The sequence below is a fragment of the Arvicola amphibius genome, chromosome 4 (assembly GCF_903992535.2).
Source record: "Arvicola amphibius chromosome 4, mArvAmp1.2, whole genome shotgun sequence".
NCBI lineage: Eukaryota > Metazoa > Chordata > Mammalia > Rodentia > Cricetidae > Arvicola > Arvicola amphibius.
Genome location: NC_052050.1, coordinates 67,616,523 through 67,631,478, shown reverse-complemented (window position 1 = coordinate 67,631,478; position 14,956 = coordinate 67,616,523). Strand labels below are relative to the sequence as shown.

The window sequence follows — 14,956 nt, the reverse complement described above, 5'->3', positions numbered from 1 at the left end:
CTGCGCTTCGCCTCCCTAGGCCGCGGGGCCCAGGCGCCCCGCACGTCAGTCCGCACGTCAACTCCGCGGGCGACGCCTCGCGAGCCGCGAGCAGGCGGCCCCCGCGCTGCCCGCGGGAGGGGCGCGGCCTGGTCACGTGACGCTCGCAGCCGCCCGGCCCCGGTCACATGGGCCGCAGCCACTGCGTCAGTCTCAGTGCGGGCTGCGGGAGTCGAGTCGTCGCCGCCGCCGCCGCCCCCAGCGGACGGGGCGGGGATCTCGGTGCCAGGGCTCCGTCAGCCCGCCCCCGTCGCCGGCTCAGTCACCCGTCCCGGGCTCGGCCGGGCCGTCATGGAGCGGGGCGGAACCCTGGCGTCCGCCGAGTGAGGTGCGCCGCCTCGGCTCCCCGCGGCCTCCGGATCCGCCGCCGCCCCTCGCCCTTGGCAGCCGGTCGCCGCCTCCTGGGCGGGCCCGAATGCTCGTCCGGTGAAGGTGCAGGCCGGGCGCCGCCGCCACCGCCGCCGCAGCCGCGGTCGGGAGATGGTTCGGGCCTAGCGGAGCGGGGACTGGAGGTGAGAAGCCGCCTGACTGACTGACTGACGTCTGACTGAGGCGCGCTGCGCCGCGGGGAAGGCGAGGCTCGGGCCGCGGACGCTCGCGGAGACCCTCGGGGTGGGGGGCCGCTGGATCCGGCGTCGCCCGCTCTCTTGTCCCACTTTCTCTCAGAAATAAATTTCAAACAAGAAAAAAAAATAATAAAAATGTAAGGCCAACCTAATCCCAGCCAACGTTCTAGATGCCGTTTTTATCCCCTCCCCTCCCCCGTCGTCTTTTTCCTCCATTCCTTCCTCAGATTCGGTCGGCGGATTTATCCCTTAAAAAATTTATGCTTCGTCCGACTCAAGTCATTCGTAAAGAGAAAAATAGGCCCGGATTCTGGCTATCATCTCTACTAGTTCTCGCCTTCCTTCTCGCGATCCTGCGCACCTCCCCCCCACCCCCACTCCCCCATCTCCCCTCCACCGAAAGAAAAAAAGGGGGGGGGGCGGGATTTCCGTCCTTGATTGTCGATGGGGTTTAACTGAAAATACGGGGATCTGGGTTAGAATACGAGAAAGCCTCCTTCACGGTCAGGATGGCCCTGGTACCTGGCGATCGCGATGGCTGGGCTTTGGGTATTGGTGTTTAGGCCTCTCCTCCAGCCGCCCGTGCTCAGGGTTAATCTCGTAATTGACGTCAGTGCTTTGTTCCTTCCACTTTGCTGTTGCTTCCACTCTCTGGGAAGGGATCATGGGGTACAGGGGTATGGGGGTGTCCTTGTTAGCCTTTTCTTTCGCAAATGACACCTTTATAGGGAGGCGAGAGCCCTGATCGGAAAATGGTTGCGAGTGAAGTTCGAACCAAGACGGAGAGTTCGATTCAGGGTTCTCCGAGTTTCGTCAGTTGCAAGTCAGAATTCTGCCCTTTCTTCCCCGCTGAGATTTTAAACCGAAGCTAGCCCCCTTTCCAGTGCCGGAATCTAAGCCCTAGGTGCCCGTGAATAGGCTGTTTGTGTGACATTTAAAATGTGTGCTTTTTGTGGGCCTGAGGGGGTGGGGGGGAGGCTCAGATCCTGAACAGCTTCAAGCTTTGTTTCCATATTGATTCTCCGAAGGTTTAGAAAATCTCTTGTTTTGACTTATCAAAGTCCCTTTAACTTTTCAAAATTGAAATGTTTATGAGATCTTTCTTAATTGGAGATTTGATGAGAAGCCAGTGTGAGCCGAGAGGGAGCCTAGAATTATCGTGTTTGGTCTTACACGTATAAAGAAGTGTTGGCAAGTGGCCACTTGGTTTTTAACAAAGCTGGCTGCTTCAACTTCTTCAGGTTTATGTTCCTTGTTCATCACTACGTTTCTCAGCCCTCAGTCTCCAAACAAAAAGTCGCAAAAGTTATTTTTTAATTGCCTTTCATGATGAACTTCTGAAAGCCTAGAAGTAGTCTTTTTTAAAATTAATTAATGCCAACAGTTGTCATTCAGTTTGTGGTCATTTGCAGGCTGATTTTTGTTAGCTCAGCAGGAACAGTAGGCACATTTAACTTTAAGTAAAATTTTGCTTCAGGCGGAGACAAGGTAGGGTGTCTTGAGACCAGCCAATAGCCACATCTTTACTGTTTGGTTTGGGTGGGCTTGGCTGTGTGTGGATGAACTGGAATGAACTGGACAGTTTAGGGGTGTAATGTGACTATAGTGCTTTGGTGAAGTTGTGTGATTAATTCCTAAGAAGAGAATTTTTTTTTTTGAGTTAATGTTCTACTTGTCAGTCTCACATTGAGATTCATGCATTCCTTTCTGTATTCAAGTTACTGTATCCCTTTTGGGACAATGAATCCACTTGTGAGGTGTACTTTTCTTAAAGGTCTATTGTAATGTCTTTAGAGAGAGTACCATGTTTATTCTCTTTATTTGCTCCAGTGTTTTATGCAGTTAGATGGAATTTGATAGTATTTTGAAGTTGAAATTGTTCGATCTAAGATTTTATGGCTAACCTAAAGTTATATAAGCAAGTAATCAGTATTTGAAAGGGGGAAATTGGGGATCAGCTTCAGAAAGTGCTATGGAAGCTGAAGACTGCTAGATGTTAGGGAGCTTCCTTTTTTTTTTTTTTTTTTTTTTTTTTTTTTTGAGGCGGTAAGGTAGAAGTCACGGTTTTATATGTACTTGACAGGAACAAAGAAAACAGGTATTTAACTGGTATTTCTTCATTTTGACTACCTACTGGCTTAGAATGGAGTCCAAAATGTATGAAGCCTTCCCTTTTCTTTGTAGTACTTTTAATAAAAATCAAAGAAGGTTTTTGTTTTGTTTTGTTTGTTTTTGAGACAGGGTCTTACTTTGTGTTTCTGACTGAATTGGAACTTGCTGTGTAGACTAGGCTAGACTCGAATTCATAGAGATCCTGCCTCTGCCTCCCAAGTGCTGAGATTCAAGGTATGTGCCATTACATTTGGTTTTAAAGAGGTGTATTTTTATTTTTTATTTTTTTATTTTTCAAGACAGGGTTTCTCTGTTAGCTTTGGAACCTGTCCTGGAACTCGCTCTATAGACCAGGTACAGAACTCAAAGAGATTTGCCTGTCTCTGCTTTCTGAGTGATGGGCTTAATGACGTGCACCACCACAGCCCAGCAAGAGGTCTATTCTTAAATATTGAAGGCACAACCTGAGCCCAGATGCCTCAGATTGGTAGCAGTTCTCCTTTGGCCTCCCAGACTGCCAGGGATTACAAGCATTCTCCACTATGCCTGGCACCTGGGGTTTTTTATTTTGCTATGTCTCTAGTTCACATATATTCTAGATAAAAATCTTTGGTGCTTATTGTAAAGATTTCACAGCTTTCAATAACCCTCATATTTTTACTGTTTCCTTTTTCATTCCCTCTGATAATTGAAACAATGATTTTTATTTCTGGGAGGGTATTTGCCAGTCTCAGTTATTGTGAAATACATTGTAGTTAAAGTTCAAGACTGAGTAGCTACACTTCCCAGTTGTTACTTTGTATCTTTATCTTTTGTTTTAATACCCCCACCCCCTTGTTTTAAATCTGTATTCATCTGGTTATTTGAAATGACACTCTGTCTAGTATGTGAATTAGTAATAATAAATATCCCTGTTGTTGTTATTTGATTTTTTTGAGTTAGAGTTTCTCTAACAGTTCTGGCTGTCCTGGAATGTCTTTGTAGACCAGACCAAGCTCTCAAACTCTCAGAGATCCCTGCCTCTGCCTCCCAAGTGTTGCTGGGATTAAAGGTATGCACCACTGCTTGGCCAATTTTCCTGTTATTAACTCTTGCTTTATCACCTGATCCATTTTGTCTTGATGTTCATTTTCACTGACAGTTTTTTTCTTTTCTTTTTTGGTTTTTCGAGACAGCGTTTCTCTGTGGCTTTAGAGCCTGTCCTGGAACTAGCTCTTGTAGACCAGGCTGGTCTCGAACTCACAGAGATCCGCCTGCCTCTGCCTCCCGAGTGCTGGGATTAGAGGCGTGCGCCACCATCGCCCGGCAGTTTTTTTCTTTTTTTTTCGAGACAAGTTTCCTGTATAACTTTGATTACCCTCAAATTTTCTGCTCCCTTCCTGCCTCAGCCTGTTGACTTCTAGGATTATAGACATGTACCATCATGCCTGGCAACACCTTGAGAATTCTAGTAGTACTGACATGCAGAAAGAAGGAGAGCTAAGTAAATTTAGAATCATAATATTCTAGAGTATTTTAATGTTGGAATTGCTTTTTTTTTTTTTTTTTTTTTTTCGAGACAGGGTTTCTCTGCAGTTTTTTTTTTAGAGCCTGTCCTGGAACTAGCTCTTGTAGACCAGGCTGGCCTCGAACTCACAGAGATCCGCCTGCCTCTGCCTCCCAAGTGCTGGGATTAAAGGCACCACCACCGCCCGGCTTTGGAATTGCTTTTTAATCTTATTTTTAAGGTTTTTAAAATTTTTGAGAGGAACTCATATAATTGTCCTCAAACTGGAAGTGTGATTGTAGTGGTTGGTGCTGGCCTTGAATTCATTTCTTTCTTCCTTTCTTTTGTTCTCTCTCTCTCTCTCTCTCTCTCTCTCTGGCATTTTGAGACAGGGTTTCTCTAATAACCCCTTTCCTTAAACTCATTTTGAAGACCAGACTGACTTTGAACTCATAGAGATAGGCCTGTCACTGCCTCCCTACTGCTAGGATTAAAGGAGTGCGCCACTACTGCCTGTCTTGTTTGTTTTTCTGAGTATCACAAAAGTTTATTTAGCAAAAAGCTTCATATGAAAATGTACATGATCCAGTTCTACACCACAGTAAAACAGGCCCATTGGGTAGGGTTGTGCACTTCTTGGCTGAACATCCTCTGTTTAAACTCTTTCCAAGGCTTTCCACATGATGATGCTGTTTTCTTCTATGCTACTATTCCAATGTCATTTTGTTGCCCACTAGTTACCATCTCAACATTTATCAGTGGCAAGATTCATAAAGGGATCAAAGCCCTGTAGAATTCCTTGTATGTCTGCCACCATTTAACTTCAAAGATAACTTGTCCATAAATTTCTTCAGTTTGAGAGTGTGGTCCTTGCTTCATGGCTACTCCAGCAGACTTGATGAATGAATGAGTGGCCTAGTCTTAAATTTCTGAATTTCCATCTCTTAAATGCTGGGATTACTATGGACCTGTATGTTTTAAGTTTTGTGGATTTTTGTTTTGTTTTGTTTTTGTTTGTTTTTTGAGGAAAGGTTTTTCTGTTTAACAGCTCTGGCTGTTCTGGAATTTGCTCTGTAGACCAGGCTGGCCTCCAACTCAGGGATCTGCCTGCCTTTGTTTTCTGAGTGTTGGGATTAAAGCTGTGTATCACCAATGCTTAGCTGTAGATTTTTTTTCGAGACAGGGTTTCTCTGCAGCTTTTTTAGATCCTGTCCTGGAACTAGCTCTTGTAGACCAGGCTGGCCTCGAACTCACAGAGATCTGCCTGCCTCTGCCTCCCGAGTGCTGGGATTAAAGGCGTGCGCCACCACCACCCGGCTAGATTTTTTTCTTTAAAAAAAAAAGTATCCGTCATCTATTTATTTATTTTGAGACAGGATCACTATATATCTCTGATTGTCCTGGAACTCATGGAGATATGCCTGCCTCTCCAGTGCTGGGATTAAAGATGTTTACCACCAAGCTAGGCCTTTGAAATTACACAGCCTGGATTGTGCTGAGTGTATTGGTTTGGTTTCAGATAGTATGTTCTTCTGTTCCCTGCATTTTCTATAAATAATAATAAGCTAGATTTAACTCATACTTGAATTTTTAACTTTTTGCTTTTGTCTCATTTTGAGACTTCATCTCATGTAACCCCAGGCTGACTTGAACTCACTATGTTGCTGAGGATGAATTTGAACCCTAATCTTTTACCTGTGCCTGTTTTCCAGAGTTTTAAGTGTATGGAATTACTTTTATCTTATTTTTACGTTTTTAAAAATTTTGGAGAGTCTCATGTAGTTGTCCCCAAACTGAAGGTGTGCCTGGTGCTAGCCTTGAATTTCTTCTTCTTCTCCCCGCCCCCAAGCAAGGTTTCTCTGTTTAGCCTTGGCTGTCCTGGACTTGTTCTATGGATCAGGCTGGCCTCAAACTCACAGAGATCCGCCTGCCTCTGCTTCCCGAGTGCTATGGTCAAAGTTGTGCGCCACCACTGCCTGTGTTGTTTGTTTTCTGAGTATTACAGAAGTTTATGGCCTTCTTGCAAAATAGAGTGAATTCTTTGATCAGCCAAGTAAAAACCAAGGTTTTCTGTTCTCTCAACTGAGAAATTTTCCTTTTTTTTTTTTTTTGTTTTAAATTAAACACTGAAAGGATAGTAGGAAAGTGTGAGGGCAGTTCTTTGTTTTAGTGCAAGGGTCAATGAACTGAGGCCAGTAGACTCAATGTAACCTGTTGCCTATTTTTGTGTAGCCTAAGAGGTAAGAATGACTTTTATATTTTTATTTTGTTTTATATTTTTAAATAGTAGCAAAGAGTCAAAAGAATGTTATTTGGGAAGAGAATATTATAGGGAGCTCAAATTTCAGTGTTCATAAATAAGATTGTATTGGAACCCAGTCAACCCATTTGTTTGTATTGTCTGTGGCTGGACAGAGTTGAATAACTGACTCTATTGACTGCCAAACCTGACATACTATTTTGCCTTAAAAAGTTTGATTCTTGCTTTAGCAGATCAAATGGACTTTAATGGATATATAGATTTACTGTAAGTTACAAGGTCCCTGGTTTACTGCAGTGGTTGTTGGGAATTTTGTTTTTAGGGTATATATGTATGTGTATACAGTGTTTGGATACTCTTTTTGCACAAATAATATGCATCATGTAATATAGTATCATATAATCTTACATAGTATATAATATTGAATATAATTTTATCTTATACTGAATAGTGTATATAATGTTTATAACTATATAACATAATAGACATTACTATACCACATACCATATAAAACAGGTAGGGACTGGGCATTGTCTTAGCTGTTCACTGTATTCTTAGGGTAGGGTCATGCTGCACATGTAGAGTACAGCTCTGAGTGGGGATGAAGTCCAGAAAAACTGAGAAGATGGTCAGATCATAATGTTCAATTCACTTCTACATTCTACTCTTTTCTTTTCCCTGGGGAATGCCACCACTACCATCACTTTTTCTTATGAATTATCTCTCATCCCTCTGTTTTACTTTTTATATCTGACTGGCATCCAAGATTCTATTTCCTTAATATCTTTGAATCTGACTCCTTTTCAAGATTAGGTTAAGTCTTTATTTCTTCTTGGTTTTTTGATTTGTTTTGTTTTGTTGTTGTTCGAGACAGGATTTTGCTATAGTTTTGGAGCCTGTCTTGGAAGGCTGGCCTTGAACTCACAGAGATCCACCTGCCTCTGCCTCCTGAGTAACTGGGATTAAAGGCGTGTGCTACCACTGCCCATTTTATGTCTTTATTTCTTAACACCCTGTTCTGTTTTTAAAAGTCTATTTTTATCCAGGTGATGGTGCTGGAAATTGAACCTAGCTCTTCTGGAAGAGCAGCAGTGCTTTTAACCCCTGAGCCATCTCTTCAGCAACTAGTGACATGTTTTTGATGTATGTGGTGTATATAGGTCTTCTTTACAGTTAATAAACTTGAAACAATTTGTTTCTACAAAGTGTTTCTTACAAACTTTAGAAACACAGTCAAGCCCTTAATCGTAAGTGAACAAAGTGGAGTTCCAGAATTCATAGGTGAAGTCTCTTTAATTTATTAGTGTTTAAGAACTGCCAGTTAGCCAGTGGATGGAGTCAGAAGGATTATCAGTTTAAGGCCAGTTTGAGCTACGTGAAACTGTTTCAAAAGAATAAAAAACAGACCAAGAATTTCCAGCTAAATTTCCAGCTAAAGCCGGATGTGGAAGTATAAGCTGGAAGGCCGAAGTAAACTTGAGGTCAGCCTAGACTAGCAAGACTGTCACAACCTCACAAAAAACAACTTTAGAAGCTCATGGAATAATAAGATTGGATTCCCGGGAACCAGTTTATAAAGGCTTACCGTTGTTGTTATTATATTTTTGAGACAGGGTTTCTCTGTAACAGCCCTGTCTTTCTTAGAATTTACTTTGTAGACTAGGCTGGCCTTGAACTCACAGAGATGCCTGTTTCTGCCTCTGGAGTGCTGAGATTAAAAGTATTTGCTACCATTCGCGGCTAAAGCTTACAATTTTTTTTTAAAGATTTTATTTATTATGTATACAGTGTTCTGTTTGCATGTTTGCCTGCAGACCAGAATTGGGCACTAAATCTCATTACAGATGGTTGTGAGTCACCTTGTGGTTGCTGGGAATTGAACTCATGATTTCTGGAAGAGCAGCCAGTGCTCTTAATCTCTGAGCCATCTCTCCAGCCCTCATGACTTACAATTATTAAATATTTTTTAATGTAGCATTTATGTATTATTGAAGTCAAATTACAAAGGTATGGAACCTGTGGCTGGGAATGTAGTTCAGTGATAGATCACTTTTCTATCTCAAACCAAATACTGCAAAATAATAAAAATAAATAAGGCTGGGTATAGTGCTATATACCCTTAATCCTAGTATTCAAGAAGAGGCAGAGAAGCTTGGCAGTGGTGGCACATGCCTTTAATTACAGCACTCGGGAGGCAGAACAGGCGGATCTTGTGAGTTTTAGGCCAACCTGGTCTACAAGAGCTAGTTCCAGGACAGGCTATAAGCTGCAGAGAAACCCTGTCTCGAAAAACCAAAAAGAAAAACAAAAAAAGAAGAAGAGGCAAAGGCAGATGGATTTTTATTAGTTCAAGGCCAGTCTGGTCTACAAAGTCCTGGCCACCTGGCTACCTTAGCCCCGAAATAACCTCACAAACTGTATTAATTAAATCACTGCTTGGCCCATTAGTTCTAGTCTCTTATTGATTAATTCTTACATGTTAATTTAACCCATTTCTATTGATCTGTGTATCGCCACGTGGCAATGGCTTACCAGGTAAAATTCCCAGCCTCTGTCTCTGGCCAATCCATGGCTCTCTCTTACTCTTTCTTCCTTCCAGAATTCAATTCTGATTCCCCGCCTACCTAAATTCTGCACTATCAGGCCAAGGCAGTTTCTTTATTCATTAACCAATACAAGCAACACATAGAAGGATCTCCTACACCACATCATCTCTCACATTGTTATTTTAAACTTGTTTGATTTGAGTTTTACAATTATGTAAGCTATAATGAAAATTATTGGCTATTTTAATATGTATACTATTCTTTTTAAAAAAAAAATCACTGAAGTCAGCACTTAGACTCTGGGATATTTAATTTGTACTGAAATAGTTACATGTCATCTCAGACCCTGAATGTTTTCATTCATGTCTTTATTTTGCACCTCTGCTCCCCAAACTTATTTCCAACTACATGTGATCCACATCCATTCCTTCCTCCCTCCTCTTTATGGCTATTCTTTGTCTACAACTCATATAACCCTCTTCTTTCCCCTGCCTCTCGTCAGGTTAGCTGCAAAAAAATCTTAAAGATGAAAGGTACTTTTAGTTTTTAAATCCTTAGTCTAGTAGAGTGTATGGCCAAGTATATACATTATATAGTTATTGAATGAAGAGACTCAACACTATTTTGTATTTTCAGGTCTAAGGCTGAGAATGTAGCAGACTTGGTAGAGTGCTTAGCTATCACTCCAGCAGCACATAAACCAGGCTTGGTGGTAAATGTCTGTAATCCCAGCATTCCCACAATTTGAGAAGTAAAGGCAGGAGGATCAGAAATTCAAGGTCATTCTTTAGTACAAATCTAGTTTGAAACCAATTTGGACTACATGCAATCCTATTTCAGACAAACAGTCCACATCTATCCATGTATGTGAGTATGCATGCATGCATATATATGTTCAGGTACCCTGAAGACACAGCATTTATTTGTATCTGGTGAATTTTTCTTTTTGAGACAGGATTTCTCTATGTAGCTTTGGAACCCGTCCTGTAACTTGCTCTTTAGCCCAGGCTGTCCTTGAACTCACAGATTTGCCTGGCTTCTTTTCCTTTTTTTTTTTTTTGGATAGGATCTCTCTACATACCCTAGCTTTCTTGGTACACTATATAGGCCAGACTGAGATTAAAGATGCATGCCCAGCAAGCATGGGGGATTGAGTAAAACTAAGTTTATAATTTGTGTCCTTTTATTTTAACCATAGCCTAGGCTAGCTTTCAATTTTCTAGTTGATTGTCCTGTGTCTGCTTCCTGAGTATTGGGATTACAAGTGGGTGTCATCATACCTAGTTGTATTTCATGTGTATAGATACTGGTTTTCCATTAGGTATGAACTTTGAGAACAGTTGCCTTAAAAGCAAAGTTTGTATAGTGTTATTGTTAATGCTTTTATTGGATAATAACGATTATAAGAAAAAACTTACCCTCTCAGTTTTATCAAAAATAACCCATTTCTTAGAAAATGGAAAGTTATCTGTGGACAGAAAAGAGTGCCATGATATTCTGAAACCAGCCTTTAGTGAGTACACCTGACATACTTTGCCTTGAGGCAGTAATACTTCAGTCGTGGCCTTTATAAAAATCACAGTTTCTTTGAATTTCTATATGCTAGTCACTGAGTTAAACAGTGGAGGGAAGAAAGTAGAAATTGAAACAACAGCCTTGTTTCTTGTTCTCTAGAGCTTATGATATGAGAGTGGATTTCTACTGAGGAGATGGAGTAATAGTAAATACAGTAGTTGTAATCGACAAAAGTGCCAAGTGCCAAATGAAATACAAAGGAATGCTTTGAGAATTAAGTGGGGTTTTTCTTTTGCTTTCTTTCTTTTTTCTTTTCTTTTTTCTTCTTTTTCTTTTTCTTTTTTTTTTGGCTTTCTTTTGTTTTTTGAGACAGGGTTATGTCTTTATCACTGTAGCTTTGGAGTTTGTCCTGGAACTCACTTTGTAGACCAAGCTGGCCTTAAACTCTTCAACAGAGATCCGCCTGTCTCTGCCTTCCAAGTGCTGGGAATTTAAAGGTGTGCTTCACCACTCCCCAGCTTGGAATTAAGTGGTTTTAGTGATACAGAAGTCTTGGAAGGTTTTTATAGGAAGTGGGTTTGTGGTGGATGTGTTAGAAATGGGAGAATGTAAGACATTCATCTGGGTAAAGAGAACAGTCTGAGTACAGACCTGGATCTGAATGTATGTAGGTTATTTTCAGACTCATACATTTTTGTTTGTTTCATTTTGGCTTTGTTTTATGAGAGTTTTACTGTGTAACCCTTACTGTCCTGGAACTCCTTTTGTTGACCAACCTGGCCTTGATCTGAGAGAGATCTGCCTGCCTCTGCCTCTGGGAGTGCTGGGATAAAGGCACACGCTTCTACCACCTGACTGACTTTTTTGTGAGACAGGTCTTAGGTTTAGAACTTGATAGTCCTGCTTCTACCTCCTAAGTAACTGCAGGTATATATGTTACCAGAGTCTCAAACGAGACAGCTTTTTTTTTTGCTTTGGCTTTTGCCCTTTTGAGACAAGATCCCTCTGTGTGTAGCCCTGTCTGATCTGGAGTTCTCTGTATAAGTCAGACTGGCCTTGAACTCATTGAGATTTGCCTGCCTCTGGCTCTCCAGTGCTCAGATTAAATGGAATATCACCATTATGTATTACTCTGGACTTTTAAAAAAGGTATTTGGATGCTGATGGATAGGATTAAAAGGTTTTATTAGCGAAAAAGAAGTTGAAGTTATTTCAGAGATGGCAAGAACTGGTGAAGATCCAGAAGACAGCAAATTGGGGGAGAGTGTTCTTTAAGAGGAAGAACTATTTTTTCCTTTGTAAACAGTAGGAAAGAAGAAAATCGGTTCAGATGATGGCATTTTGAGAACTGATAGGTGATTAGAAACTATAGTTCTTTCTTTTTCTTTTTTCTTTTTTTCTTTTTTTTTTTTTGGTTTTTTGAGACAGGATTTCTCTGTAGCTTTTGGAGCCTGTCCTGGAACTAGCTCTTGTAGACCAGGGTAGCCTCAAACTCACAGAGCTCCGCCTGCCTCTGCCTCCCGAGTGCTGGGATTAAAGGTGTGCGCCACCACCACCCGCTGGTAGGTAACCTTAGTCTTAACCCACACTCTGTAGGGGGCAGCCTTTACAAGCCAGGCTAATCTGAAACCCAGAGATCCACCTGCTTCTGCCTCCAGTGTGCTGGCATTAAAGGTGTTCAACACCACACCTGGCCCCTGTCTTTTATTTTTAATATTCTGTTTCTTAATCCTTGTCCCATAACAGAATGTTATTTCTGGAATAAATTAGGATCAAAGAAAGTCATAGGACTCAACGGGATACTTCTTGAAATAGGAAAGAGAAAGACTACCACTTTTAGGAAGCTTTGAGAACCTGGTTGAGATTTGTTTATGAGTCAGGATAATAGGAATTTGAGGTGACACAGAAATTTGATTAAAAGGTAGGCATGGTAATATATATCTGTTTTCCCAGCACTTGGGAACTGGAGCCAAGAGGATTTTCAAGGTCATCCTTAGCTCTATAGCCATTTGAGCACAACCTGGATTTTATGACTTGACTTTAAAAAAAAGGAAAAGAAAGAAAAAGAAAAAAAAAAGAAGAAAAAGAAAGTTGCTTTTGGTTAAGAAAACAAAAATGTGCCTGGCGGTGGTGGCGCACGCCTTTAATCCCAGCACTTGGGAGGCAGAGGCAGGTGAATCTCTGTGAGTTCGAGGCCAGCCTGGTCTACAAGAGCTAGTTCCAGGATAGCCTCCAAAGCTACAGTGAAATCCTGTCTCGAAAAACCAAAAAAGAAAGAAAGAAAGAAAGAAAGAAAGAAAGAAAGAAAGAAAGAAAAGAAAAATGACAGGCTAAGGAGGTGATACCTCAGAAAAGTTCACCAGGATTGGGGAAGGCAGAGAGGAGGCCGATCTCTGGGGCTCCTCTGTTCTGTGAGAGATCCTGGCTCAAAAAATGAGGTGAAAGTGGTTGAATTGACCTCTGACCTCCATAAGCACACAGGCACATATTTACATAACCACATACAGCAGCAAAAATGCTATGGAATCCTTATCTTTGTTTTTATAATTTGCTGTGTTTTACATCTGAAGATGAGAGACTAGTGGTAAAGCTCAGTAGTGGATTCTTTGCTTAGCATAATTGAAACACTGTTAGGTCCCTGGCACTGAAAATAAAAGAAGCTGTAAACTTCGTCTTCTCAGCACTGCTTTTTGGACAAGAGCTTTTCTGTACAAAACACTGTCTTGGGACCTGATGTTTTGTTAGTTTGGTTTTGATCTCCAGGTGTGCAGTCTTTGTTTCCTTCTTTGGTAGGAAGCAATCTCTTCACAAGTTCTCATGGGTAGAGAAATCCTGCAAATGAGGCCAAGAGGGGTTTCTGGGTCCATGAGGCTTTGTGCTTTAACTTAGTGCTTTGTGGTGAAGTTAAAGTCAAGTAACTGTTTGAAATTAATTGAAATATCAGCTTAATTCTCATTTTTGACTTTTGGAATTTAAACCATCAATAATCTGGTAATTGAAAAAAATAAAAAAAATAATCTGGTAATTGAATTGCCCTATTTTTAGTAGGAATATTGCTATGAGATAGTAACGGGGGTGGAAGCATAACAGATTCTGAGTTTCACTTGAAAGGGGCATGTTAAGTAACATTTAATCTATCTATCTATCATCTATCTATCTATCTATCTATCTATCTATCTATCTATCTATCGACAGGGTTTCTCTATATAACCCCAGCTGTCATGAAACTGTTTACCATGCCAGCTAAACTCACAGAGTTCCACCTGCTTCTGCCTCCCAAGTACTGGAATTAAAAGGCTGATACCACTGTGCTTGGCCAGCATATTTTAAAAAAAAAAAAAATTAAAATTTAACTTAAAATTTTTAAAATTTGCAAATCTTAAGTAAACAAAATAGATTATTTCTGTTCATTGGGAATGAATATTTCAATTTTTATTTTTACCATATGCTTCTTGGGTTCTTTTCAGTTAAAAAAATTATTTTGGGGACTACAGTGATAGGTCAGGGGTTTGGCTTCTTTTCCAGAGTACTAATTCTAGTTCCAGGGGATTCAATGCCCTCATCTGCTACACAGAATCCTGTATGCATGTGGGCACATAAACTCACATAACTACATACATATTCATATAAAAAAATATATATGTAATTTTGAAACTTTATTCTCTGCTAGTTTCATACATGTACACAAAGTATTTGGTTCATATTTACCCCAGAGGCCAGCCTGGTCTACAAGAGCTAGTTCCAGGACAGGCTCTAGAAACTACATGGAAACCCTGTCTCGAAAAACCAAAAAAAAAAAAAAACAACAAAAACAAAAACATATTTACCCCTGTTGGATTTTTCTTAATTATGGCAAAATACACATAGCATAAAAATTTTATTATTTTAATTATTTTATGTATACAGTTCATGGTCTATTTACAGCATGTACAACCACCAACGCTGTCCTTTTCTAGAAATTTTTCATCATCCCAAACAAAAAGTTTGAAAGATTATAAAATGATATTTTCCTAGGGCTGGAGAGATGGCACTGACTACTTTTCCAGAGGACTCGGATGCAATGCCCAGCACCCACAAAGGAGCTATCAACTGTCCGTAGCTCCAAGATCTGACACCTTCACACAGACATACATACAGGCAAAAATACCAATGCACATAAAATAAAAATAAAATGAACTATTTTTTAAAAATGGCATTTTCTCATTGTTCTTACCTCTTCTGTTTTCTGTGAATTTGTTCATTCTAGGTATCTCATTAATTGGAATTATATAATATGTGACCTTCAGAGTTTAGCTTACTTCACATATGCTAATGTTTTCAGGGATCAGCTTTGTTGTAGTATGTAGCAGAATTTCATTCACTTTCATGGCCGAAGAGTATATTTGTTATATTTCTATACCACAGTTTGCTTATCTAAGTGCTGATTCAACAC

At 40.7% G+C, this 14,956-nt stretch overlaps 1 protein-coding gene and 1 pseudogene across 1 annotated transcript in view; one reads left to right on the top strand and one right to left on the bottom strand.

Annotated features, from left to right (window-relative positions):
* The first annotated feature begins 299 nt into the window (after positions 1 to 299).
* Aff4 (AF4/FMR2 family member 4) overlaps positions 300 to 14,956 on the top strand; it is an 83,046-nt gene continuing 68,389 nt past the window's right edge. Inside the window, exon 1 of the mRNA XM_038326521.1 lies at positions 300 to 551. The gene's annotated coding sequence lies outside the window, so the exon portion shown is untranslated. The remainder of the gene's footprint in view (positions 552 to 14,956) is intronic.
* Positions 4,859 to 5,051, bottom strand: LOC119812123 (annotated as a pseudogene).